Genomic DNA, 23,889 nt, shown 5'->3' with positions numbered 1-23,889 from the left:
CTAATAATACCCACCTCCCTGGTGAGCACACCATTCAGTTATACGCAAAGCGGCCAGCTCAGTGCCTAGCACACAGGGCGCTCCATCGATGCTTAGATCATAAGCCTGCTATCTAACTAGAGGGCTCTCTGAGCTGTTTTCTCAATTCAATCTCCCCCTGCTCCCCAGGCAACAGAGGACAGGAAGTAGAAAAAAGTGGCCGATGTTTGACTCTTGCAGACTCCCAGAAATCTGAAATCCTATACTCGTGGGTTATTAGAATTGGTAGAGACCCTAGATTCTCCACCTGCTCATTTTGCAGAAGAGGAAACTGAGGCTTAGGGTGAAGTTAGAGGCAGGATGGAAATGTTGCCCAAGCCTTCCTGGCTGGTTTGAGGAAGAGGTGGGATTAGAACCCAGGTGCCAGGCTCCCAGTCCGGTGGTCTTTCTGGGGCCCTGGGGCAGCGAAAGAGCAGAAGGCCAGTATCCCTGGGACGCTGGGATTCTTGTCCCAAGTCTGCTCCAAGTGGCTGTGAGATGATGAGCAAGGGGCTTAGGCCCACTGGGGCTCCAAGGCCTCGTGATAAAACTTATGGGGTTGGACTAGATTGGGGTGCCCCAAAGTGGGGTGGCCAGAAAGCTGGAGCCCCAGAAGATTCTATCAGGTGGTTTGCCAAGGAAGTTTGACAGGGACCAAAGGGGTGTCAAGGGAGGGCTCCAGAGTCAGGTGGATCAGTGTTCAAGTTCTGCCACTTACAAGTTGTGTGACTTCAGGCGAATTACCCTCTCTGTTCCTCGGCTGCCCCGTCTGTAAAATGAAGATAACCCAACATACCTCAAAGGTTGCCACATGAACCGGAAGAAGATAATGTATGCTGCCTGGCACACTCGAGGCCCTCAGTGAACAACACCGGTTATTTTTTCAATCCCTCAGGAGCACGTTTAATATTATCCCTCCCTCACAGATGAGGTAAACAAGACTCCAGAGGGGCAAGACACCTGCCCAAAGTGACGGGACTCACAGGAACAGGGCTCTGGGAACCGCTCCCCATCTCTTCCAGCCCCCCCCCCACAAGAAGGAGGTCTCTGCCTGGCATCGGTAAAATACAGCCATCCTCCCCAGAGGAGACCACCGCCCTTGCTGGCCTCCCATGACCTGGCCCAGCCCCAGAGAGTTTTCTCATCACTCACTGTGGAGGAAGCCAGTTCCCCAGGAAACTGCTTAAACATGGGGCCCCAGCTCCTCCCTCCCAGAAGTCCCACCCAGCCTCTGAGACCGGCAAAAGGACATTTAAAGGCACAGGAGGACCTGCAGGTGGTGACGGTCCACTGGAGCCTCCTGTGAGCCCCTCGCAGAGGTTACTTGCCACCTGCTTCCACCTTTGAGACCCTGGTTGTTTCACTCAAGAAACCAGCAGGGGAAAACTGGACAGGTACATGTAAAAGTATGAGATTAGGGCTTCCCTGGTGGCGCAGTGGTTGAGAGTCCGCCTGCCGATGCAGGGGACACGAGTTCGTGCCCCGGTCCGGGAAGATCCCACATGCCGCGGAGCGGCTGGGCCCGTGAGCCATGGCCGCTGAGCCTGCGCGTCCGGAGCCTGTGCTCCGCAACGGGAGAGACCACCACAACAGTGAGAGGCCCGCATACCGCAAAAAAAAAAAAAAAAAAAAAAAGTATGAGATTAGATCACTCCCTAACACCATACACAAAAATAAGCTCAAAATGGATTAAAGACCTAAATGTAAGGCCAGAAACTATCAAACTCTTAGAGGAAAACATAGGCAGAACACTCTATGACATAAATCACAGCAAGATCCTTTCTGACCCACCTCCTAGAGTAATGGAAATAAAAACAAAAATAAACAAATGGGACCTAATGAAACTTCAAAGCTTTTGCACAGCAAAGGAAACCATAAACAAGACCAAAAGACAACCCTCAGAATGAGAGAAAATATTTGCAAATGAAGCAACCGACAAAGGATTAATCTCCAAAATTTACAAGCAGCTCATGCAGCTCAATAACAAAAAAACAAACAACCCAATCCAAAAATGGGCAGAAGACCTAAATAGACATTTCTCCAAAGAAGATATACAGACTGCCAACAAACACATGAAAGAATGCTCAACATCATTAATCATTAGAGAAATGCAAATCAAAACTACAATGAGATATCATCTCACACCAGTCAGAATGGCCATCATCAAAAAATCTACAAACAATAAATGCTGGAGAGGATGTGGAGAAAAGGGAACACTCTTGCACTGCTGGTGGGAATGTGAATTGGTTCAGCCACTATGGAGAACAGTATGGAGGTTCCTTAAAAAACTACAAATAGAACTACCATATGACCCAGCAATCCCACTACTGGGCATATACCCTGAGAAAACCAAAATTCAAAAAGAGTCATGTACCAAAATGTTCATTGCAGCTCTATTTACAATAGCCCGGAGATGGAAACAACCTAAGTGCCCATCATCGGATGAATGGATAAAGAAGATGTGGCACATATATACAATGGAATATTACTCAGCCATAAAAAGAAACGAAATTGAGCTATTTGTAATGGGGTGGATAGACCTAGAGTCTGTCATACAGAGTGAAGTAAGTCAGAAAGAAAAAGACAAATACCGTATGCTAACACATATATATGGAATTTAAGAAAAAAAAAATGTCATGAAGAGCCTAGGGGTAAGGCAGGAATAAAGACGCAGACCTACTAGAGAACGGACTTGAGGTTATGGGGAGGGGGAAGGGTGAGCTGTGACAGGGCGAGGGAGAGTCATGGACATATACACACTAACAAACGTAGTAGGGTAGATAGCTAGTGGGAAGCAGCCGCATGGCACAGGGATATTGGCTCAGTGCTTTGTGACAGCCTGGAGGGGTGGGATAGGGAGGGTGGGAGGGAGGGAGACGCAAGAGGGAGGACATATGGGAACATATGTATATGTATAACTGATTCACTTTGTTATAAAGCAGAAACTAACACACCATTGTAAAGCAATTATACCCCAATAAAGATGTTAAAAAAAAAAAAAGAAAAGAAAAGAAACCAGCAGAAGCCTGGATGCCCTGTTATGCTGCGTGACCTCAGGCAAGTTGCTTAACCTCTCTGAGTCTCGGAAACCTTTTTAGACAAGAGAAGTGAGCAGAGTTTGGGAAGCACGAAGAAAGCAGCAAGAGTTCACAGAACAACCTAGGAATCAGAGGGCCTGTAACAGCCTCTAAATGTCTCCCTGATGTCTCCTGTCCCTTCCAACTCAGCCCCCACCAGGACAAAAAGTTCTGACCACGCTGATCATGCCCCCCCGCCCCCAGCTAGAAACAACTGAACGGCTCCCATGGTCAAGATAAAGTGCAAGCTCCTAGTGAGACGGACGAGTTCTCAAGTGGTGTTGCTGACCGCACCCCTCCTGACCTTGCAGGGTCCTACTTTGCACTCACCTCCAGCCTCTGTACACACCTGGGACGCTTCCCTCTCCCAGAACCAACTCTGCCTCTAGGCTGCTTCGTCCAGCACTCCCTGGGAAGCTCCGGTGAGCCCCTATGCCTGGGTCAGGCACTCTCCCCTCCCTCCATCAGTTACCTGCCTGCTCCCCCAACCCCAGATAGGTGGTCACCATGCTTCACTCATCCTTAGCTTCTAGCCCAGTACCCAGCTCCCAAGGGGTGTCCATTAAATATATGCTGGGAGGAGAGGAACGCGAGGACGAGCAACTGAGAACAAATTAACGAATCCACGAGCTGTGGCGTCCTCCTCTGCAAAACGGGCATGCGTGGGAGAAGCAGCCGGACTCGCTGGCTGCGGACCCTCACCCCCCTTTTGTGGCTGGCACAGGCTTGCTGGGTGGTATTTCACCTCTCGGGACCCTTCTCCCCGCTGTAGAGGGAGGACAATAACAGCACCCGCACCTCACTTACCGTGAGGACTCAGTGGGCTAATCCTCCCAGAGTGCTCAGCTCAGTGCCTGGCATGAAGAGGTGAGTTCCTCGCACTTGACCTCTGGGGAAGAAAAGCGGGAGACGGGCATGACACGGGGCGCTGAGCTCCTGCTGCAGGGTCCGAGTGGCCTTGACACCACCCTCCCAACTGGCTTGGAGGCTGCCCCCGTCTGCTGGCACGGGACCCACACCCCAGCAGCCCAGTGCCCCGGAGAACGTGAGCCCCACTGAGTCGGGAATGAGGGCTCAGCCCCTCTGTGCCATCTCAGACCAACCACTGACCTCTCTGATCCTTTCTGTCTATACAAAGGCGGGCTGAGGCTGCTTCCGTCATTGAGGGGACCCAGCCATCTCTGCCTGTTCCTTTAGTGGCGGCAGAATGACCTCTCCTGGGGGGAGCAGTCTTGGGGGGCCCTTACCTCACCGTCCTCTGGTCCAGGTTTCATTGAGAAACATGAGGCCATCAGATGGGACTGTCCCCAACTTCTCCTCATGTATAATCCAAATCTAGCCCATCTTCTCCCATTTCCTAAGAGCATCCTGGCTCCATCAAGGGCCAATGCCTTCCCCCCACCGCGACTCCCACATCATCACACCAGGTACCACCCTCTCTCATTTGCCTAACGATCCGGCTCCCGCAGCTGCCCCCTGTGTCTTGTCCCCTCTCGGAGCAGTCCTGGCCACCCGCACAAACCACTCTCCTGGGTCTCCCCACTTCCCCTCCACCCGAGACATCTTTTTCCAACCCCCCTTTGCCTGGCCAACATCTCAGCGCTGTCCGCACACGCTTTCTCTCCTTGTTCCCCTCCCATCCCAGCCACTCCCACTGCAGATTCCAGCCCCATCCCTCCTCCAAAAGTGCCCTTATAAAGACCCAAACTGCCTCCGTGTTTCTGTCTGGTCTTACTTCCACTCTCAACGGCCTGCAGCCCTGTGGCCCACCAGCTCTCTTCTGCAACAGGCCCCGTGGCGTGGCGTGGCATGGCATGGTGTGGTGTGGCATGGTGTAGCGTGGCTTGGCATGGCGGGGCATGGCGTGGCATGGTGTGGTGTGGCGTGGCGTGGCATGGTGGGGCATGTGGCATGGCGTGGCGTGGCGTGGCATGGTGGGGGTGTGGTGTGACGTGGCATGGTGTGGTGTGGTGTGGCGTGGTGGGGTGTGGTGTGGCATGGTGTGGCATAGCGTGGTGTGGCATGGCATGGTGGGGTGTGGCGTGGCATGGCGGGGGTGTGGCATGGCGTGGTGTGGTGTGGCGTGGCATGGTGGGGTGGGGTGTGTTGTGGCATGGCGTGGCGTGGCGTGGCGGCTTCCCAGAGACCCCACTCTCCCTCCCTTCTCCTCCTAGCACCCTGGCTGCCCCTCCTCGGCCTCCTCTCCTGGATCCTCCTCCTCCACCTGGCCTCTGGGTGGTCCCATCTGCGCCATCTATATGCTAATGACACCCAGCCAAGGGCCCCCACCTCTCCCGTGGACTTCTAAGCCAGCCTCTCAACGTGAACCTGTCCCCAGCTGGATCCCTGGATTCTCCAAAAACATGCTCTCAACCCCCTCTGAACCACCTGTTTGTAATGACACCACCACCCACCCAGACACTCAAAAGAAGATTCTAGAAGTCTTGGCTCCTCTTCATTCCTCTCTTTCCCTCAGCCCCTGTGACCAATCCACCAGCAATTCCAGCCGATTCTTTCTCTAAGTCTTCTCTCCAGTTCCATGGCCACCTCTCATCCCCGAGCCACCCGAGCCTTTCCTCCGGGCCCAAGTCCACCCGGGTGCCCACAGCCAGTTCTCCTCCTGCAGCCAGAGGGTCCCTTCCTGAGGTGAGTCGGGGCCCACAGGCTCCAGCAGGCTGCGGGAGGGGTCAGCGGGACGGCATGCAGGCACGCAGTCACCGGTCACCTGCTGGCGAGGCCTCGCCTTTCTCATCTATGAGTCCATCCCTCACCCTCCAGTGTCCACTCCAGTGCTTCCCCATCATAGGCACTCAGTTATTTCTAAATGAATTATCTGAAAAGAACATAAATTTCTTTCCAGAGCTATTTATAGCTGGAATCTTGGGATTGTATTTCATGAATAAAGGTATTTACAGGAAACTAAAAAGAAACTGCGGCTGTCTTCCTGCTGCGCCTGGATTAGCCATCCTAACTGCCTGCCTGGATCCACACGGCCCTCCACAGCACCTCCTTATACTGCCCTCCCTGCCTCGGCTGCTGCAAGCCCTGGGCTTTCTCCTGTTCAAACCAGCCAAGATCATTCTGACCTCAGGGCCTTTGCATGTGCTGTGCGCCTGCCTGGAACACGTTTCCATCTGCTCTTTGCATGGGGAGGGGGAGGGGGGTTCTCCCTCGTCATTTGGGACTCAGCTTAAATGCCTCTCCTCAGAGGGGCCCTCCTCACCACCTCCAGCTGACAAATTCTGCACCACTAACCCCCACATACACCCCCTCCTCTCCCAACAGCCTCCCCCCAGCCCCTGCTATTCCCATCCTATCACATTAGGTGGTCTCCTTGGCAGGACTAATTCCATGACATGTGGTTACTTTAACTCGTTTGTCTGGCTTTTGTCTCCTCCACCATCACATAAGATCCACAAGGGCAAGGCTACTTACAATCGGCCTGGTCACTGTGGTAAGAACCACCAATTCTGCCAGGACAGTGGGCCAGGCACTGTCCTGAGCAGCGTACTTGTATTCTGCCCTTTTTACAGATGAGAAAACTGAGATACAGAGGGGCCAAGTGAGTTACCCAAAGTCCAGCATAGAAAGAGGCCCAGCAGGGACTTCCCTGGCCGTTGTGGTTAAGACTCTGCACTTCCACTGCAGGGGGCACAGGTTCAATCCCTGGTCAGGGAACTAAGATCCCACCTGCCACGTGGTGCAGCCAAAAAAAAGAAAAAAGAAAAAGAAAGAGGTCCCGCAGGAAGCAGGGTACCATTTCCCTGTGCCCACCTCACGCCCAGCACAGACCCAGCCCTTTGTGGGCCCTAAATTGGTACTTGCCGAATGATTAGATGAATCGTTGAATAAATGTAATACACTGCAAGACTGAGACAGGTTGTCTTCAGGTGGCGCAACAAGGGGGATTCTTTTTTTTTTTTTTTGCGGTACACAGGCCTCTCACTGTTGTGGCCTCTCCCGTTGCGGAGCACAGGCTCTGGACGCGCAGGCTCAGCGGCCATGGCTCACGGGCCCAGCCGCTCCACGGCATGTGGGATCTTCCCGGACCGGGGCATGAACCTGTGTCCTCCGCATCGGCAGGCAGACTCTCAACCACTGCACCACCAGGGAAGCCCAACAAGGGGGATTTTAATTTTCTTCTCCCTGTATATTCCAAGTTTTCTTCAATAGTCACATAATACACGCATAATTTAAAGTAAAATAAACGCTTATTTTAAAAGAAATTCAAAGGTTCTGGGTAATGTCAGGGTTCCGGAATATTTTTCTTCGATTTCCAGAGACGGTTATTCCTCTACTTCATTTAAACCACAGTTTTTCTAGGGAAATTGAATAAAAAGCCCGTATTTTTAAAGCTCGCTCCAAGTCTGCCCACTTCAAACAATGAAGAGGACAGTGATGGGAGCTGGTTCCCGCCTCGCGTGCTCAGGGCTGGAATTCAGGGATGCATACTAATCAGGCAGCCGCTGGGAGGGGGGTCCTGCAGAGGCCAGGCTCTCAAGTAGGAGGGGCTCCAGACCCAGAAAAGCCACCTCGCCTCAGGCCCGATGTGCAGTCATGGACAGGGGTCGCCCCAAGCCACCTGCACTGCCCCGGACTGGCGATGTCCCTGCAACGAGGTGGTGGTGAGGCCGGGGCCAAGGCCACCCTCCCAACAGGTCAGTGGGAAGATGAGCCGCTTGGCACAGGTCAGGAAAAGGTAAAGCTCTTGGCTCAGCCCCAGCCTCTGACCAAGGGATGGGCACACCCTGCACTGCTGGCCAAGCGATGATTGCCCGCCCCGAGTTCCCACGGTATGGGGAACCCGCTGCCAGGGGCTGTCAGAGGCACGGAGAGGCCAGGCCCTGGAAGGGGCGGCACGGCTCCAGGACACGGGGTTGAGAGCCGGGGCTCTGGGCAAACAGAACAAGGTCGAGCAGTGCTGCTTTCGCCCCTGCGCGCTACGTGTCTCTGGACAGGCAAGATAACGTACCTGAGCTGCAAAACGGAGCTGATGACACAGCCCACTCGTCAGGACTGCCGAGGACCAAACTCCTGCGAGCCCCGCCGCCGCCCCCGCCAATGCGCCTGCCACTCTGTCAGTTAGCGCTCTCCATAAACACAAGCCGTTATACGGGCACTTGCCAGACACCAGGACTAGCGGTCCACCTGGGCACCGAGTTCTATTCTAGGCCTTGACCCTCAACCACAGGGTGAGGAACCCAGCTATATGCGAGAGGAAACACGCATTCACTTCCAACGAAGAAGGGCTGAGTGTTTTGAGATTCCAGACATGTGTCGAATCTTCTCTTCCTCCCCTCCTCAAAGGGCAAAGGGGAACATAGAACAAAGGGGGACTGTAGAAAGAGCTCAGGGCCCACCTGGTTCGAATCCTGCCACTTATACTGTGGCCTTGGGAAAGTCACTCAACCTCTTTAAGACTCAGTTTCTTTATCTATAAGATGGGATAATAGTACCCACCTGCAGGATCAGTGTGGGAATTAAATGAATTGATGCATGAAAAATGTCTGCCACATAGAGGCATTAAAGTAACATGAGTTGTCTTTAAACACACAAGCTCCCAATTATCTGCCTAAATGAAGGGCAGAAGTAGCAGAGGTGATCAAAATACTGGATAACATAAATAACCATTACTTTTATCTTTGGGGTGGAGGGAGGGCAGCAGACCCACCTTCCCAATTCTGTATTTTTTTCGCCTGATATTAAAATGGAAATTTTTTTATGAATCCACCAGCCACAGATGCTAGGGCTGGAGCAGCAGCAAGCTTGAGGATAACAAGAAACTACCCAGAAAACTTAAAGATTTTCAGGGGAGGGGGTGATCCGCAGAGCACGATGCCCCTGGCAGAAGAGGTCTGGCAGCGTTCCTTTGCTGGTACCCAGATGATGCTGTGCGCTCTGACTTGAGAAAGGTTCAGGACTTCCCCTGCTCTGCCACCAGCTCTGCAGACTCCTGGTTCACCTGACACCTGAGCCAGACTGAACTTCCAACAGCTCATGCCTCCAGGCCTTTGCCCATGCTGTTCCTTCCACCCAGACCCTTGCCCTCTCCCCATCCATTCTTCTGCTACACTCTGCACACACTCCCGCTGTATGTAACTGTGCTCGTGCCCCTCTCCCCACCAGGGCTCTCAGACTGTACAAGAGCTACAGCCTCCCCATCAACAGTCTGACTCTACTCTGCCCCTGAAACCATATGGATGGGTCCTGTCCACTGTTGCCTAAGCCACCCCCAGACAGCTCTAGCCACCCGAGTCCCGGCCATCACACCTTCACCAGCCCCGAGCTATTTGAGTCGTCCACAGTCTCTCCTCAGGCACCCCAACCACTTTGCCTCCCAGATACCTGAGTCATCTTGAGTGTGGTTTTTCAGTCAATGGCAAAGCAGGTTCGCAATTAACTGAAACGTATCCTCATCCCACGTCCCCTCTTCTTGGTGCATGGGAAGATAACTCAGTTTCTGGAGTGGAGAGCTCATCTGAGGGCCACTTATAACCCTACCATCATAGCAGACCCAGCCCAGCAGCTGCCACTCTCACTGGGATGACCCTGAACCAGCCCTGGAGTTTTGTCACATGAGAAGGCAAGCTCCAGAGAGGGGCTGTGCTCAGGGAGCTCACTGCTAGATCCCCACGCTGTGCTGGTAAAATGTTTAACAGCTGGTTCTCCACACGGGGGAGAACTGGGACACCTGCATCGTTTTCCAATTTCTGTGGTATAAATGCTCTCACTGTGGCCACTTTGAGCTACAAGGTGAGCCCGCTGAACGGAGTTGGGAAGAGACGGGCAGGAGCGCACCCGTATGTACATTACATCCCTGACTTACAAAGGTTCAACTTAACAATTTTTCAACTTGATGATGGTGCGAAAGCGATACGCGGTCAGTGGAAACTGTACTTGGAATTTTGAATTTGGATCTTTTCCCGGGCTGGTGACATGCAGTACAACACTCTCGTGATGCAGGGCAGGGCAGCGAGCTGCAGCTCCCAGCCAGCCACGCAGTCACCAGGGGAAACAGCCGATACGCTTACAACCATTGTGCACCCAGACAGCCATTCTGTTTCTCTCTTTCAGTACAGTGTTCAATAAATTGCGTGAGATATTCAATACTTTATTATAAAATAGGCTTTGTGTTAGGTGATTTTGCCCAACTGTAGGCTAATGGGAGTGTTCTGAGCACGTTCAATGCAGGCGAGGCCAAGCTATGACGTTCAGTAGCTTAGGTGTATTAAACGCAGTTTCCACTTATGAGATTTTCTTTTTTTAACATTTTATTTATTATCTACTTATTTATTGGCCGCACCTCACGGCTTGCTGGATCCTAGTTCCCCAACCAGGGACTGAACCCGGGCCCTGGCAGTGAAAGCGCCGGGTCCTAACTACTGGACTGCCAGGGAAGGCCCTTGACTTATGGTATTTTCAACTTACAATATTTTCAACTAACAATGGGTTTATCAGGACCCATCAGAAGTTGAGGAAGATCTGTATGTGTGTATATATACGTATACACACACACACATACACACACATATAAAAGGATCTATCTATATATATATACACACACACACAAAAGATATAAATAAGCACAAATACATAGGTAACTGTGAAAAACAGTGAAATAATCGGGAAGTACTGTATTCTGAGTACTTATTACCCTTGTTTTTGGTTATTTAATTGTAAAGGTATATACTACAGCCAGCTTACATACTATAAACTTGCAGGTTAACAGCCAACTCGCAAAACGCCTAAAATTTATCAATCAGATATCATTCTTCAGTACAGACTCCAGCACACCACTGCCTGGGGCCGGGCACAGGCTATGCGAGGACGGGTCACTCCTGGGAGCTCATTAGACTAGGACCCCAAAGGAAGGCGACTCAAATGCCCTCCATTGAGGCAAAGAGAGACCAAGGAACTCTTCAGGGACACGTGGCAAGAAAGGAGCTGAGCTGAGGCCCAGGCGGCACAGTGGGGGAGGAAAGAGAACTTTGGCCTACTCCGCTGTTTATGAGTTTGACTGTCTTTCCTGGACTTGAGGGCAAGGACAGCAGATGAGAAGCCAAAGATACTAAAGACAAGCTCGCAGAAGAAAGCAAGGACTGGGCGGTCAGGGAGACCCAGGCTTGAGTCCTTCACTGACTGTGACCTTCGGCATTCACTCAAATGCTGTGCTTCATCTTCCTCATCTGTAAAATGGGTATGAGCCCATCTTCACTGCCTAATTATCAGGGTGGTTGTAGAAACAAAAAGACAGCAGACATGAAAGAGCAACATAAATCTAAGCTACTATTATCATACATACATATGCAGATGACATATATGCACCAGCTAGCCCAGCACCTGGCACATACCGGGTTCCATAAAGAGCTTTTAATTTACTGTTGATTTATCTGTTAATTTACTATTTATTTAAATAACAGTAGGTCTTCCTCTTAAACGAACCTGGTACCTGGGTCCCAAGAAGTCCACCAAGTTTCCCCCTCCCCAGACTCCTTCAAAGCTAACCTGTGAAACAGGACAATTTAGGATCCATTAGTTCCAGGGCATCCACATAACCAGCAACCATTTACTGAGCACCTACTGTGTGTCAGGCGCTGGTGATCACAACAGACAGGGTCCCTGCTCTCGAAGGCTTAGAGTCCGCTGGGGGGGGTCAAAACCCACCCCGACCGCAGTGAGGGCTCCAAGAGCATCACGAACAGGAATCCTGGAGCCAGCCTGGCTGCCCAGAGAGGAGGAGATCCCTGAGTGAGAAGCGAAGAGGGGAAGGATGGGACCAGCTAAGGCAACGTCTCTCTGGTAGAAGAGGAAGGAGCAGGGGAACTCAGAAAGGCAAGTGTGATGCAGCAAAGTAAGAAAGACGCAGGCACAACCTGAGGCCTCACAAGCCAGAAGAAGAGCTCCATCCCGAGAAGTTTTAACCCAGCCACAGGGAGCTCGGAGATTTCCAGACTGTGCCCTCCTTTCTAGTTTATATACCCGAGGCCTGGACACTGTGGGGCATAGTGCTGGGTGGACAGACAGAGGGACGGATGGATGCTGCAGAGAAGAGCTGAGCATGCTAATAAGCCTGCACGACCTGTCCTCTCTCCCCAGCATCCGAGGAGGAACAGATGGGGCTTCAGCAGGCAGAGCATGACTTCCCCGGACTGAAGCCCTCCAGAAGGCCAAGGCCTTTGAGACAAAGTCTTAGCTCCAGAGCCCGTGCACAGGGCGGCCCACCCCTACCACCTCCCCGCTGTGGCCCGAGGCAGGGTCCTCAGGCTCTCAAGGCTAAAGGAAGCTTCCTGACCCCCTGCCCCAGGACCCCAACGTGGAAGAGGGAGAAAGAACTCTCCCCAGACTCCCCTACATCAGGCCTGGCCTTCCTCTCAAAGATCACCCCCGGAGGCTGGTCTTCATCTTCACAGAGCCTGTCCCGGACACACTTTTCTGTCTCCAGGAGTGTCCAGGCCTGACCGGGTTCTGTGGCCTTGGCCTTCCGGCTGACCAGGGAATCCTCTCCTCCCACACTCCCCTCCTCCAGGAGGCCGCCCCCGTCCAGTCTCTGGGCAGGGGTCCAGGGTGGGAGAGGTGGGCCCAGAGCAGAGGCGAGAAGAGCATCCCTGACTCCACTTAATCCCAGGGACCCTCAGGTCAGTGCAGGGGGGAGCTGAACCACAGTGACAGCAGGACCTGAAGGCCTGGGTGAACCAAAGGGAAAGTGAAGCCCAGGGTGGGGGTGGGGGGATTTCCAAACTGTCCCTGCCAGACCTGCTGAGGTCTCACACACACACACACACACACACACAGATGCACAAAAGCCAGACAGGAGTCATGCAGAGGGATGGGACACCCAAGGGACACAGAGTCTCCCATGGGGGGAGGGGACACACACACACACACACTAGTAATACAATCGCTCCAATGTCACAGGACATCCATACACACAGAGAGGAAACCCCAGCTCTGGGACCTCACCCCCAGAGACACTGAGATACACACTCGCATACACAACCGGGCACACGGAGGAGACCCGGGCTCCGGGAGAGACTCTCCCCCGGAGAATCGGGGACACAAGAATCACGCACGAGCGGAGACCAGGACCACGCGGGAGACGGAGACCCTGGACTCGGCGACACTCGCACAGGGACGCCCACGGCCCCGGAGAAACCCGGAGCCACACGGACACCCTGGCGGGGTCTCGGGGATCGCGGAGCCCCCCGCCCGGCCCCGCGCCCCGCGGGCCGCACTCACCGGCTCCGGCCGCTCGGCCGCGCCTTTGTTGTCCGCGCCGCTCACAAAGGCGCCGGCGGCCGCCCCGCACCTCAGCTGCCCCGGCGGCCGCGGGCGCCCATGGCCGGGCCGGCCCAGCCCCGCGCCCCAGCCGCCCGGCCCGCCGCCGCCCGAGCCAATGGCCGCGCCGCGCGCAGCCCGCGAGGTCACGGCCCGGTCCGGGGTGCGCCCGCCGCCGCCGCCGCTGCCGAGCGGCCTGGTCCAGCCGCGGCGCACAACGCAACGCGGCGCCGCCCCCGCCCTCCTGCCAGCCCGGCCCGCCGGCCTGCTCGCCGCGGCTGAAGTCACCGCTTAACCCCTGCTGGCCAGACCGCCGCGCCCGGCGACCCCCGGAAGGCCGGGAGCTCCCCCAACCGCCCCCCACCCCGCGGCCGGAGGAGGGCTTCCCTCCCGCCCGCCCACCCAGCCTCTCGCCACACGGGTGGGGAAACCGACGCCCGCAGGGGCTGGGGCAAGACCCTCCAGGTCTCACAGGGCTCCCTACTCCTTCATCCCCACCCCCGTGTCCCCTCCCCCTTCCCCGCTTCTCCCTCGGAAACGTCCCCGGCCCGCGCCGGCTGCTTGCTTCTCCCTCACTTAGAGGAGCTTGCCCAGGGCTACCCAGAAGGGTGAGGGATGCCTGGGTTGGTCCCATAGGAAAACCCAGACCTGCGATGGGCCCCCACCGAGCCCCTGCCGCAGAGAACCCTCCTGACGCATTACATCAGCCCTGCACCCTGGTTTCCCATAATAACCTCAGGAACCATAATCCTGGCAGCTGCAGGCATTGAGGGTTTTGAACTAGCAACCACCCTGCCATGTAGCTCCATTTTCTTGATGAGGAAACGGAGGCTCAGAGCTGTAACTTGCCAAAGCCCACCCAGCAAGGAAGCGGTGGAACCAAGATCCTAGCATGCCCCTCCCTCCCAGTACTCAAAGCTACCAAACCCTAGTTACTCCCTCTCAGAATTCCAAAGAGGGCCTCCGGATATGATGCAATTAATTACAGTTATCAGCTCATTAATTAAGATGATCCCTGTTGTTATTAAACACTGCCCTGCTACCTCCCTATATGCAAAGAAATTCACACTCAGGCTTATCAGCAATGACTCCTGGCTTGATAAAGAGTTCTGCAGCCTCCAAAGGGCACAGGTGTATGTAGCCTGGAGTCTGTGCTGGCCTGTGTTCGTTCTTTCCCACAGCCAGCAAACACGTTTTTTCTTTTAACTACTCCCTGTTTGGCAGGCACCAGCCTCAGGGGCTAGGAATGAAACAAGGAACCAGACAGACCCTGGCCCTGCCCCCTCGGCTCTCCTAGGCTAGGAGGAGACAGGGATAACAGGCCACTACAGTGCAGCAAGACAAGCCACACCAGTCCACGCTCTCTGAAATCATCTTATTCATTGATAGGTTTGCTTTTTTCTTGTCCATCTCCACACAAGAACATAAGCCCCATAGAGCTTGTCCTAAGAGTTGTTCATAAAGTCATCCTAACCCCCGAGCCTAGGGCAACCCTGGGCTCACACTGTACAGCCAGTAAATATTTGCTGAGCACTTACTATGTTCCAGACATCATTCTAGGTACGCAAGAGACATCAGTGAACAAAACAGGCAAGGCCCCTGCCCTGCTGGATTGTCCATTCCAGGGAAGAATAAACAATGGCCATGACAGCAGGGAGGAAAGTTTCTGGAATGGCAGGAAAGCAGCAAGAACATCTTCAGATGTCTATCCAGTAACCTCGGGGCTCACGGTATTAAGCCTTGGACCAGAGTTTAGATATGCGGGTGCTGCTGGCATAGAAACAGTACAAGTCCCTGGACCTGCATTTGCAGCCTTTCAGACCTCTTCCAGCGCCCCCCTGGCTATAGTTGTTTCCCTCCTGGGCCTGAGCCCTCCTGAGTCCTCCAGTCTGGAATGCCTGCCCCCTGTTTGGTTGCACTAAGGTCTACCCTCCCTCGCAGAATGATCAGAAGGCCCAGAATCTCCAGGAAACTGCCCCACATGGCCTCTGTTCCCCAACCACCTCTCCCTCTGAGCTCTACAGCACTTCATGCTTTGGTTAGTTGCTTCTGTTAGCGCTTTTGTTTCTGTTAGCTGATTCTGGGCATGTAATGACTCGAACCGTCTCCAGCTTGAGGGCAGCGGCCATACCTCAGGCCCCCATTGTGCCCCCAGAGCCCAGCACAGGTTAGGGGCATACCAAGTGGACACCCTCAAACCCTTATCAATAGAAACTTCTGGATCCAGGGTTGCAAACTACCAGCTCACAGAACAAACAGAGCCTGCAGAAGCATTTTGTTTTGCCCGCAGTGATTTTATTATTGTTAATTAGCTACCAACATTTAACAATTGAGAGATTTCCCATCCATTCATTGCCAGACTGCTGGCTTCTCTTAACAAATCTGACGATCTGGTAATGCCAGGCCCCCATGGCCACACCCTATAGGCCCCAAGGAGCGGTGGTGGCCCCTTAGAACAAGCCGTGTCCTTCCACTTGTCACCATTCCTCCCAGTCCTGTGTCATCCATTTGACCTTGAGGCCCCTCCTCTGTGAATTAGTGTTTTCATTTCATTTTCCATCTACATTCTACTTATACTGTATGAGAAAAAAAAAAAAAAGCACATCAGGAAACACATACTCGAGAACAGATGAGCCTGCAGCCCTCACCTTCTAGGTCAGGCCAGGCCCCAGCCCAGCCCAATTCTCCTGCATTCTTGCTCTCCTGACACGCATACACCCCTTCTCTCTCGCCTGCCCAGCCTCACATGCTAAGCTCCACAGCACGACTGAATGTACGATGCGTTTCACTGGGTCTTTGCCTATGCTGTTCCCTCTGCCTGAAACGCCATTACTGCTCCATCCCCCAGGCTCTGTGGCTTTTTGATGCTCTGCACATAGAAAACACCATCTCAAGGATCTGTTCTCTAGTGACCCAAGACTGGGCTCCTGGGCTCCCATAGCATCCTACGGTCCCCTCCTCCGTGCACCCATCCTACCGTGTTGTGTAGGGTATTCGCCCCATGCCTTCCCCCGAACTGTGAGTCCTCGGGAGCTGGAACTCTGCAATCTCATTCATGCTGGAATTCCCAGCACCTGGGACAGAGCCTGATGGAGCATAAGCACGAGACAAATATTTGCTAAATAGTTGAACAAATGGGTTTCAATAGCCACAAAAGGAACAAAAGGGATTTCTGGGAACGTTTCCATGTCCCAGAACATTCAATTAACCAGAATTTCCCACTCGCTGAGCATTCTGGTGGGGCGGGATCTATTGTGTAAGCATAATCATGGATGATACATCTGGATGGGACTGCGACTCTGTTCTCCCTGGTCTCTACTGCTGACCTGGGAAAGAGGAGGGGAGGGAGGGAGGGCGTGGCAGTATTTCCCATTGGTCAGAGAGGCTAAGTGACTTAGCCAAGGCTGCCTAGAAAGCTGGTTGCAAAGTGAGGATGGGAACCCAGGGCTTCTGCCTCTGCCTCCCAGCCTGGCCCTGCTTCCGTCGGCCCAGGCTTGTAGTAGATCAAAATGGAAGAGGGTAGGGCTTCCCTGGTGGCGCAGTGGTTGAGAGTCCGCCTGCCGATGCAGGGGACGCGGGTTCGTGCCCCGGTCCGGGAAGATCCCACATGCCGCGGAGCGGCTGGGCCCGTAAGCCATGGCCGCTGAGCCTGCACGTCCCGAGCCTGTGCTCCGCAACGAGAGAGGCCACAACGGTGAGAGGCCCGCGTATCGCAAAAAAAAAAAAAGGAAGAGGGTAGATGGGAAAGTGGACTTCCCAAGTCCAGACACCACCCCTGCACAGGCAGTATGAACGGAGAGTGTGCAGAAAGCAGCTAGTCCTTATTTCCTGCATCGTCAAACCAGTCATGAACAGGTTCTTATCTAAGAGATGCTGGATCGCATTTTGATTATGAATGCGGACGACATAATCTGTCTTACCAAAATGAAACTCTCTTTTAGTAACACTGCTGTCCCTGTTCAGTAGGATGGGCAACTGGAAGGCAGCTGGGCTGTACTGAGCAAGCTCCCCACCACCTCCCAGTTTCCTCATAACTCAAGACCTGCCATGTGTGGGGAAACACACAGCTAGAGGTGGTTTGGGGGGCTCAGGTGAAGAAGGAAACTTGATTTTCTGAGCTACCACTTTACGGGCCTTGGTGTAAGGGAGAGGACAGTCTGAGCAGCTCTTTCTCTTGGGGATGTAGTCTCAAAGTTCTCCCAAAACAGCCATTGGGGGGGGATGGACACTCTTGTCCAGTGGGCTGGACACAGACACAGGACAGGGCTCTGCACCCCACGCTCTCCATAGGACCCTGAGAACAGCACTCAACCTCTTCCACTTGGTCCCAATGCCTGTAAAAGAGCAATAATCCTTTTGCCCTCTTCTAGCCCATAGGATTTTGAAGGGCTAGAAGACTAATATAGTCTAACAGAGAGTTTTCAACATCTCAACAACAAAATTAGATAAATATGCTATTTGATACTATATTATCATAAATGATCATAAGTATTATTGATGAGAGAGGCAGGCTAGTACAGTGGTTGTCAAGAGTTCAAACTCCAAACACCGTTGGAGAAGGGAATACAAATATGAAAAGGGAGAAAAGTAGAAGGAACCCTGTGGTGTTGGACTGGAATTGGAGATTTGGGTGTGAGCTCATAGCTCTCTCATAGCTCTGTCCACCAAAAGGGCCTGGGAACAGGGACACCCAATGACAGTGAACACACTTAGCAGTCAGATCATGGTTTCTAAATACCATTCTCTGAGACTTCCCTGGTGGTCCAGCGGTTGAGACTCCGCGCTTCCACTGCAGGGGGCATGGGTTCGATCCCTGGTCGGGGAACTAAGATCCTGCATGCCACGCGGTGCGGCCAATACCATTCTCTGTTAAAAGGAGCCAGAGCTCCTTGGAGAAATGGCTGATTCCAGAGGAGGCACAAGCTGTGCCTGAAACATATTGCTGGGCCAGAATTTCCAAGAGTCTATACCGATGTAAATGAGTACATGAATAAATTGAAAGCTAGGAATGCTATTTGCAGAGTCTCAAAGTACTTCCTCACAAAATACTTATTAACCACAAAGGGGGAAAGAGCAACTTTACAGTGGAGAAACTTGGCAGTTACCTCCTCACCCAAGTGGTCGGATTGGGTGACCGTGACCAGCTGGGGGACATTTTGACATCATGAGTCTCCTGGTGTGATTCGCTGAGAAAGACACAATATCACTTCATGATCTTCCTGCCAGATATGCACAACGCACATCATCACAAGTGAACATCAAACAAACCCCAATTGAGGGACGCTCCTCTAAATGTCTTCTAAAGTGCCAAGGTCACAAAAATCCAGGAAAGACCAAGGCGCTTTTCCAGATTGAAGGAAACCAAAGAGACTCAACAACCAGATGCAGCATGTGGTCTGAACTCCATCCTTCGCCTGTAAAGGACATTATGGGGACCATCTGCAAAACTTGAAGAGGGTGTGAGGATTAGGTGGTAGAAATGTATGATGTGAATTTCCTGACTTTGATGGTTGTATCATGGTTGTATAGGAGCATGTCCTTGTTTGTAGGAAACACATACTACATATCCAAAGAGAAGGAACGTCACATCAGCGGTTTCCTTTCAAATGCCTCAGAGGGAAAGTCGTATTGTACTTGCAGCTTTTCTGTAAGCTTAAAGTCATTTCTAAAGTCAGATGGCCCGTGCTAATATAAAGCAAGTTGCTTAATTCTTTGAGCCTCAGTTTCAACGATCTATATAGTATAGGTGAAAGTAATAATACCTACCTTATGAGGTTGTTTAGAGGATTAAATGAGGTAATATTTGTGGACTATTTAACACAGAACTGGGCTCATGTATATATTCAAAATTTTTGAGGGACTTCCCTGGTGGTCCAGTGGCTAAGACTCCGTTCCCCCAATGCAGGGGGCCCGGGTTCAATCCCTGGTCAGGGAACTAGATCCCACATGCCGCAACTAAAGATTCCGCATGCTGCAACAAAGATCCCTCCTGCCGCAACTAAGACCCAGCGCAGACAAATAAATAAATAAATATTTTAAAAATTTTTTTTGAAAAGCTACCTAATTTTTCTTGTTCTTTACGCAGTTCCCTTCCCTAGGTGAGAGCCAGCATATGGAGTAAGGTAGCAAATTCCAGGTCCTAGGGGGTCAGGTAGGAGATGAAAATGGGAGAAGCAGGTTGAACATGACCACAGACACTATGTCTCAAGGTTGGAGGCCTGGAAAGCACGGCCCCAGATAAAAGGGGCAGTCGCCACCCAGTTCCGGAAGGTGAGTCACTGTGCACTATGCAGCTTTCGTATTGTTTTTCCCAAGAGAAGCTAGAAATCCAGATTTCCGTATGAAATCCCCTGATTTTTAATATTGGCAACTATTTCAAATTTTAAATGGACCAATACTTTGTGAGCCACACAGGCTCCAAGTACCAGCAGCAGGAGTTCTGAAAACTTGTCCTGAACACTTAGAAACACGGAACGCTCCTGTGGATTGGCAGAAATAGCACCGAACCGCTGTTCACCATTCTTCTGCCGCTCTGGTAGAGCCTCTGAAGAGGCTGGACTGGACGTGCCAGGACACGTGCACCTCCCTGTGCCGTGACAGCAACCCATTCCCCAGCGCGCTTGATTGGACAACAGGGTGAACATCTGACCGACCGACACTGGGCCCATCAGCTCGTCTCACTCAAGAATTTGGCATTGGAGAGCTGAGAGGCTGAGTCAGTCAAATGACCACGGACGCTGAACCTGAAAGATGGTGCCGAGCCAGAGCTGGCAATCGTGCTGCAACAAACCACAGCCAAGTTCAAGCTGAGGTTCTGGGGGATCAGAAACGCCACAGAGAAACAACAACAACAACAGCAAAAGTAAAGTGGGAGAAAAAGACAGTGAGGCAGAGATCACCTAGCCCTAGCAATAATCATAGCAGATTCTTCCATAACACTCTGCACTGGGCTCTGTTTAATCACTTTCATGTATTAATTCATTGAATTCTCACAGCAACCCTATAAAGTAGGTACTTTTATCCCTGTTTTACAGATGAGGAAACTGAGGCACAACGATATTCTGTCCTAGCCTTGAACGTCCATCTGAGTGAACTGTTGTGTCCTTACAGAGACAACCCCCCTTCACTGCACTCACCTGAGTGGAGTTTTATTCATATGATCAAAGGAGAGTAGTACCCACTGCCCATGGCTACCATCTTGGCGCAGGGTGAGGGGGGATTCTGGGACCAATTCATGTATCTAAACATCCTGCTCTGGTCTCTCTGTATCTCCCCAAATGGAAAAGATGAAACGGAAAAGGGAAAAGTCGCAGCCTAGGCCATCAGAGGCAGCTGCAAACATGTTAAGATCCTCTGCCCATCAGCCCATGCCCACCGGCCCCGTGTGCCAGCCCAGTCTACACTAGGAAGCCGGCCTCACCTACTCCTCGGGGTAGCTGCAGCCTCCGCTGGGGATAAGCAGGCAGAGGACTTGGGGCTGCCTGTGGAGCCAAGGGGAGGTTGGGTTTCTCTGCCTGGGACCTGGCCAAGGAGCCAGAAAGGACAGAGAGACAAGGTCTTCTCTTCTTGGCATCAGGTTACTGCCCCTACCCAGGGCTCAGGGTGCCAGGCAAGCCTCCCAAGCAATGAGAGTTGCCGGTCAGCTGACAGCAGACAGAGTCCAAAGCCTGTTCTAGAAGCTGCCGTAAGAATGAAGAGGATATGGCACTGGCCGCTAAGGAGGGGCAGCAGAAAGGGAACCCGGCAGACCCAGTGAGCCTCCAGCCTTGCCGAGCAGACCAGGCTGGGCACTGGGGACCAGACAGAAGGTCTCCAGGAGAGAAGGTCCTAGGCCTGGGGAAAGGGAGGCACAGCGGCTGCCAGCCTGACGCTGCAGTGACACTCCAGGGAGGCCTTAGCCCCTGTCAGCAGGAGGGCCTGGCAGTGACTGCAGCCTGGCACCAGCCCCAGAAACCTTCAGCATCCCCCAGTTTCACCGCCCAGGGCTGGGAGGTTCCATAAGCTCCCTGGTCTCCCAGATGAAAGACGCTTTCTAAGAGTCATAAAACCGTCCCCACTGGAAACAATGGGCCCTTATCCTGCTGTGTCCTTCACATAAACTCCCATTAGCAACGCACCAGAAGCTGCAGGCAGGAGTTTTATAGACTGGATTTTTGGACCAGCCCCAGCGTTCATTAACACCTACTCCCTCGCCCTGCGTGGAGACTGCACAAATCACTCCCCTTTACAGAGGCCCACTGTGTGCTCGGCCTCCAGAGAATCCTGCAAGGAAGGTGGTTTTGTCCAGTTTTATGAATACAGAAACAGACCCAGAGAGGTTAAATGACTTGCCCAAGGTCACACAGTGGGAGAGTAGAGGAGTGGGGATTTAAATCCAGAATCTCCTCCTTCCCCCCTACCCTGTGGCCTTGGGTTAAGATCACCCAAGAGATGAAGCCAAATGGGTTCCCTAGGTTTTCTCCTGGAAACAAGCAACTTCTGGGACCTCAAAGACTTCACCAGGATGGTTCTGTTCACCTACACAATATGTCAGCAGAGAAACAGCGGGCTGGGATTCCCAACACAGCAGGGAGGGACCTGAGCCCCTGCCCTCGGATGAAATGCAGAGTCCCTCACCGTATCTCACATTCACGCTCACAATGGCTTTTCACCCCATTCCTCCCGGGTGGCCCCCAACGATAAAGCCAGCCCCCTTTACTGGGCAGTAAATCCCCCTTTACTGAGGGATATGCCAGTCCCTGTGCTCTTCATGTATGACCCCATTTACTCTTGTAAGAACTCTGTAGAATGGCTGCTTTCAAGATCCCCTTTTTTTCACATGATGAACTTAGGCACAGAGAGGTAAGTAGACCACCTAAGGTCACACAGCAAGTAAGCAATGGATTCTAGGTCTATCTGACTCCAGCTACCACACCTCTCCAAAACATCACAATGTGGGGTTCAGCAGACACTCCATCCCCACCAGCCCAATCCCACAGTCCTGGCTCACAACTCTGGGTGTCACCCTAGTTGTGGGGAAAATGACAACAGCTGTCACTTCTAAATCCTTTGGCCATCTCCTGTCTACCCAACAATCCTCAAGGCTGATGCTGCAATTCTTATTTTGCAGATGAGGAAACTGAGGCTCAGAAAGAGGAAATGTCTTATTCAAGGTCCCACAGAGCTGGTAAGTAGGGGTACCGGGCTTTGCACCCACTCTTGTGGGTTCCAGAACCACTGCTTCCTACAGGTAAACCAGCATGATAGTTAAACCAGACCAACCCAACAGCGTCTTGGCGTGTGTTGGGCTGCACCCCATAGGCCTGCCAGCCCTGTACTAGCCCAGCCTCAAGACCGAAGAAAGAGCCTGGAGTTATAGCAACGGAGACACTAATGGTTTAATTGATGGGGGGGCTTACATGTCTGAAACAATGTCCTGGAGTGACACCCTTCCACGCGCGGCGGACGGTAGGCAGGACATGGCTGCCGTCTTTGCTTCCAGGGTTTGGGGGGAAGAGGTTACTAGTTATAGGGGGAACTTACATCAGGATGGCTCATCGGTTACCAGGGAAACCAGCAGGGGATCATCCCCTCACTGCCCCTTCGTTAAGCTATGGTGGAGAGATGTTCTGATCTAAAGATTAGAACAATCACTAGCTGGGCCAGGGGGCAAGTATGTAGACATTTACAGATTAGGCTCTATGATTAAGAGGAAAGGTCAGTCCTGTGAGTAGGGTGTAGGTGAAGCAGAGACTGGTGTAGCCGGGGATGTATGGAGAGCAAGAGAACAGCCGTCTTTGGTGGCCTGATCAGACAGCATGCATCCAACTAATACTCCCCAACTAAGTGCCTCCGGTGTTCCTGGCACTGTTCCAGGAGCTGGGGGTACAGTGGTGAATAAGACTGCCATCCTCAACCCTCATCAGCCCCGTGGGGGACCACCAGGGACCCCCTGACCACGTAAGGCTGCTCCCCCCAGAACTTCATCCATAGCCTCCCCCTGCTGACCCCCAGTGCAGGGGTTCATCCCCACCTCTGCTGCCCTTGGCTGCCCTGCCCTCTCTCAGCTTCTGGGGACTTTCCAGATAGCCTGCTCCAGCCCTGCAAAGGCAGTCTACAGCGCCTGGTCTCATGGCTGATTTCACCGTAAGACGCTTCATAACCAGCTCCTAACTGGGCCAACCAGAGAGGCAGCTGCGTTGGCTCCAGCTCCCCCTCAGACCCACAGGCCCTGCCGCCAGATGGCGTGGCCAGCACCCTCGGCCCCTTTGTTGAGATGATTAGCTCATGGACCGCCCCACCCCGAGAAGCTGGCTCGGGGCCTGCCCTTGGTCACCATTCCCCTATTACCTGCTGCCGCCCAGAACAACTTATGGATGTGCGTGGTTGCTAGTCAGCGCCAGGCACTGTTGTAGGTGATCTGAATCATCATCGTCTTCACCATGCTCATGAGCATCGTTATATCACAGCTAACACTTACCGAGCACTTTACTACATGCCAGACAGTGGGCCAACTCTTTACCTGTATTATCTCATCAAA

The 23,889-nt window shown here is 52.8% G+C and overlaps 1 protein-coding gene across 7 annotated transcripts in view; it reads right to left on the bottom strand.

The window, feature by feature from the left end:
- The window catches only part of ARHGEF10L (Rho guanine nucleotide exchange factor 10 like), a 162,086-nt gene that overhangs the window by 132,997 nt on the left and 5,200 nt on the right, over positions 1-23,889 (bottom strand). For 4 of the 7 annotated variants that reach the window (XM_067722053.1, XM_067722102.1, XM_067722094.1 and 1 more), the window contains exon 1: positions 13,332-13,465. The exons of 1 other annotated variant lie outside the window; for it this stretch is intronic. The gene's annotated coding sequence lies outside the window, so the exon portion shown is untranslated. Of the gene's footprint in view, positions 1-3,902; positions 3,985-13,331; positions 13,468-23,889 lie in introns of those variants that run through there. 2 more of the 7 variants (XM_067722069.1, XR_010939627.1) reach the window with 2 other exon arrangements.

Source organism: Pseudorca crassidens, chromosome 2, assembly GCF_039906515.1.
Source record: "Pseudorca crassidens isolate mPseCra1 chromosome 2, mPseCra1.hap1, whole genome shotgun sequence".
NCBI lineage: Eukaryota > Metazoa > Chordata > Mammalia > Artiodactyla > Delphinidae > Pseudorca > Pseudorca crassidens.
Note: the sequence above shows the minus strand (reverse complement) of the source record. Positions and strands in the feature narration are given on the sequence as shown.